This window comes from Poeciliopsis prolifica, unplaced genomic scaffold (genome assembly GCF_027474105.1).
Source record: "Poeciliopsis prolifica strain line A6 unplaced genomic scaffold, Auburn_PproV2 SCAFFOLD001, whole genome shotgun sequence".
Classification (NCBI taxonomy): Eukaryota; Metazoa; Chordata; class Actinopteri; order Cyprinodontiformes; family Poeciliidae; genus Poeciliopsis; species Poeciliopsis prolifica.
The window spans coordinates 3,865,858-3,870,655 of NW_026562376.1; the positions used below are offsets into that span (position 1 = coordinate 3,865,858).

At 39.3% G+C, this 4,798-nt stretch overlaps 1 long non-coding RNA gene across 1 annotated transcript; it reads right to left on the reverse strand.

Moving 5' to 3' along the window:
• Nucleotides 1–1,885: 1,885 nt before the first annotated feature.
• LOC129358494 (uncharacterized) lies at nt 1,886–3,542 on the reverse strand. The gene is made up of 3 exons (XR_008605809.1): nt 3,154–3,542; nt 2,722–2,969; nt 1,886–2,158 (listed from the first exon to the last, which is right to left on the reverse strand). It is a non-coding gene; the product is annotated as an uncharacterized LOC129358494 (long non-coding RNA).
• Between the last annotated feature and the right edge of the window lie 1,256 nt (nt 3,543–4,798).

A 4,798-nucleotide genomic window follows, 5' to 3' on the forward strand; every position in this document is an offset into this window, starting at 1 on the left:
TGTTTTGATCAGGAAAAGGAAGAACAGCTCAGCGTGGAAGTGGAGCCGGTTTAGGAAGACCTTGCAGTTTCCATCCCGGCTTTACCTTCTTTGGTTTTCCAGGATGTGTTTGGTTCCCAGGTTAACCGAGTTAAATGTGTGTGAAGCTAAGCCGTTTACAGTGATTGGATGTAATAAAATGAAATACATTCACAGTAAGTAGTTTAAAATGATAGGATTGGGTGTGTGTGTGTGTGTGTGTGTGTGTGTGTCAGTGGAGTTTTGGCTTTATTCCTGCCGCTGAACGACTCTGTCACGATGCACATCTTCACTGGAGGCCCTTTTGCCTCGAGGCAGAAAAGTCGAAACAAGTCACAGATTTTTTATTTAAAGCCCTTAATCTGCATTCTCTGCCAGGTTTCACCGCCGTACAAAAAAATCTGCACTGATTTTACATCTTTTAACCTTTTACTGCAATAACACAAACTCTTATCAAGTATTTCTGGTCTAGTTTCTTGTGCAAATATCTTAATACAATTGAAATAAGACAAAAGTAATTTTTCAACTACATATAGCAGCTTGTTGTAAATATTTAATATTGGTTAAAAACAATATTGTTATAAGTGAAATAATCTGCCAATGAAACATTTAAAATAAGCTGCTGTCTTGCAGAAAAGTTACTTTAATGTCGGTTTTGTGTTATTTGATATTTGCACAAAAAACTAGAGAAAAAATACTTGATAATATTTTGTGTTTTTGCAGCGTTGCAGGTGGAAATCAAGTCTTTTCTGTGTAACAGAATTATCGTTCTGCTTCTCCTTTAGTTATTTGTGAAGAGAAAACACGGCGACGGCAGCTGGGAGTCATTCTCCAAACACAGGCTTCTGCTTTCGTGGAGGAATCAACCGATTCAGAAATCTGAGAATCTGTTGCATAAACAGTTTGTCGGGACGGTGTTGGACCTGGCTGCGGCTCAGCATGACGGATTTACATTTCAAATCGGTTCTTCTCAGAACGAAGCAGGCAGATAATAAAGCCTGTTTGTGTGAGCGTGCGCTCGGTTTAAAGGGAGGAATCCTATTAGCAAACTGTTGGCCTTTGATCCGTTTGTCACCTGATGGCTCGATGTCCAGCAGAGACGACAACGGTTGGTCTGACGTTGATCAAATAGAGGAACTACGACCTCTTCCTTTTGGCTTTAAACTATCAGGATGTAATTTAATTCCATTGTGGCTGAAACTATTAATTGGATTATTGAAATAATTGTCAACTAATTTAGCAATCGACTAATTGATGATTGGACTATACAGACTCAAAATAAGGACATTTTGTGGCGAAGCTACTCCTTCAGACATTTATTTAAGCCAAAAGTGCACAAAAATATAAACATTTTAAGATCAAAACACTTTCAGCTGGAAAAAATCCAAAACTCCTCTGGCAGTTTCAGCTTCACTCAGTTCAAATCCTCTACAGGAACAACATATTGACGACTTATTTGCATGTTTTAATGTAGAATGTGGCAATTTCTTTCATCCCATTAATGGACTAATCGTCACAATAATCAGTAGATTAATTGATAAATATAATAATAAAGGTAGTTCGGTTCTGCTTTACTTCTCAATCTATACAACCTACTGATAGGAATTTTAAAAAGAAGAGAAGTGATGGTTAATGGTTTAATAGTTATAGATTTCATGGATCCAGATTCCTTCAGTCCAAACTGATTGATTTTAGTCAAAACTCAAACACAAAGTGATTTTGTTTGCTTAGTACAAGTACATACATATTTATATTGAAATCAAAATTATATTTATTTAAAATATGATAATAATAATAATCATGGTACACACCAACAGGTGTATCATTCACAAACTATGTATATTTTGCTTAATAAAAAGTACTTTAAAAGACTTCAGTGTCCAAGTAAAACTAAAATAAACAATACAATTAATTAAAATAAAATTCAAATCAATTGAAATTTAATAAAATAAATATATATGGATACAGTGATGCTGTGTTTTGGGCTTCCTTGCATTTGAATTGGTAGGACAAAATGTAAAATATTATATATTAAACAGAGATAATAATTCATGAAGCTGCTTCGGCTGTTTTTCTCTTTGCTTCAGTGCAGCTCTGAGTTGCTGATGGACGTGGTTCTGTCAGCTTCTCCTTCCCTTAACTGTGATAAATCATACATCAAGAGTCAGAGCAGGAAGAAAAACAACACTTTTCATTTTTGTGATCAGTAAGTCGAAGCAGAAAACTGTCAGTTTAAGCCGAGTCGTGCTCTGCGGTTTCACTTTGGCAGAAAGAAAGAAGCAGAATCAAAGTCCTCCAGAGGCCCCCGCGAGGACGACGCCCCGGCTGCAGATTAAAGGGCCGATTCTGGATTATTTAACGGCCAAATTAAAATTCACAGAGTAGATTTACAGCTCTGACAGATTGATGTTCGCTGCGCTTCAGCCGTCCGCTGGATGGAAATGTGACGAAAGGAATCGGATCAGCGGGCCGGAACCAGGATGCCGCCGCAGACGGTTCATCCACAGAAACACAAACCAAACGGGCTAAAGGGACAGATGGAGTCAGGGAGGGTCAGAGGTCAGGGAGGGTCAGAGGTCAGAACATCTGGAGAGTTGGGAAACCCACAGCAGGACAACTTCCCTGATTAATTTCCACTTGTTTGGTCCTGAACAAACAAGTGGAAATTGTCCGTCCGTCATTAAAAAAACAGATTTTTCTCACACAGAAAACAGAGGAGCAGCCGGAGACGCGAACACCTGATCTTCATCTGCTGGCGCTGAGCAGGTAAATCTGCCCTCCATCACTTCTCTGCCCTTCACAGCCCTCTGCTGTCTCTTAGCAACGCCAGCGGCCGGATCAATGGAGCCACAGAGGGATGGATGAGGAGCCGAGAGGACAAAAAGAGGGAAGGATGGGTGGGGATGCAAGGATGGAGCATGAAGAGGAGGCTTGAAATGTCACCATCTGATCTGTGCGCAGGAGATTTTAAAGAGACAGGCTTCATTTCTGCACATGTGAGGCGACACGAGGAGGACAATATGGAGTTTATGTCCTCAGAAACAGATGTGACTGGAAGGTACTGGCTCTTCAGCAGCAGCAGCTGGGCGCGCAGAAAAGCTCAAACATTAATTAAAACATGATTTAACGACCTACCTCCGTGTGGCACCAGCAGATCTGCGGCTGCAGGTTGTTCAGGCTCCGCAGCCTTACAGCAGCCAGCCACGCCGTCTGCATGTAAATGCGTCTGTTTATTCTCCGGGTCCAAAGCCTCCGGAGCCGGAGCCAGAACCAGAACCTCCTGGTCACAGCAGCAGGCGCACAAACAGCCAGAGGAGCCGCTGCCTCGCTGCGGATGCTAAAAGCTGCTAACCCCGCTGGGGGCGGAGCGGGACGCCCGCCGGGGCAGGTGGAGGACCGCGGGGGTCCACAGAGCCAGCGTCAGCCCGGAGGCCGGTCGGACATGTCCCAGAGGAGCTGCGAGGTCGGAGTCCGTCCCGGAGAAACAGTGGATGATCACCGGCGGCCGCGGCTGTCAAACTGACCGGCGGTGAACCACAACTTCCGGTTGTGGTCTTTCACAAAAAAAGCCGAGAAGCGATTCAAAGAAACGATCGACTCGGTAAAAATCACAATTAATCAACCAGTCTGTATTTCTTGAGCATTTATTTTCTTGCATAATAAATAGTGTGACAGAAAAACAGAAGAAACTAGAGATAGTCGGAGGTAAATATGGTTTAACTACAGAATGAGGTGAATTACTGCCCAACAATTGAGACATTTTGGGAGAAAATTACATCTATTAACTCCTTAAGCTGAAAATGTGTCACTTTTTAACGTTTTAAACTGAAAATGTTTTTTTGTCTAGGAAATTTCAAAGATTAATCTTAAAATTTCTGAATTTTTGGCGGAAAATCACTTTTTCTTTTTTAAATCCACAATAAAAGATAAACAATTTCTAGTACCAGTATATACATATTTTAAACCGATGTGATTTTGGTTTGAAGGATTGAGGAAACACAACTGTGTTAATTACCAGCATGAAACTCTAGAGATGAACAAAAAGTCTGAGACGCCTCAGAACAAATAATACAATAGCCAAAACAATAGAAATGCATGCAAAGTTACAAAAACGATAAAATATATATAGCACACGTAAATGGCTTCAAATATGCATAAATATAATAACTTAAAATGGGATTAAATTAGAAATAAACAGTCTTATTATTTATTTATTAAAAAGGAAAAAAAAAAATATTCTTCACTTTGGCCGATTGGAACTGGAGAAGAAACATTTAACAGCCCAGTTCGATTAACAGTCGTGTTAAATAATGCAATTATTACATAAATCAGACATACAGAAAACTGTTTTTTAACTCAAACGCAGCTAGGCAATAAATAAAGAAATAAAGTTTTAACTAAATAAGTAAAAGATAAATAAAAATCTAATGACTGATAAAAATATCTTATTTTAAATTAAAAAGAAATATTGTCCAATTTATGTAATAGCAAGCCACTTTCATTTAGAAAGAACTAATTATATTTGTTGTGTATTTTTTGAGTGTTTTATTGTATTTTATCCTACTAGACCTTGATGTGAATACATTAGAACAGCTAATTACGCTTTTCAAAAAGATAAAGTTATATTTTGCATAGATTCATAATACATCACAACTGCTTGTTTTAACTTTACCGTAACTTTATGATCCTTTGTCGACACCTGCTGGACACATTCAATTACTGCAGAGAATAATTTCAGTCAGGCATTGTTCAGGGCGACCTGTTTTTGGCGACCGTTGGA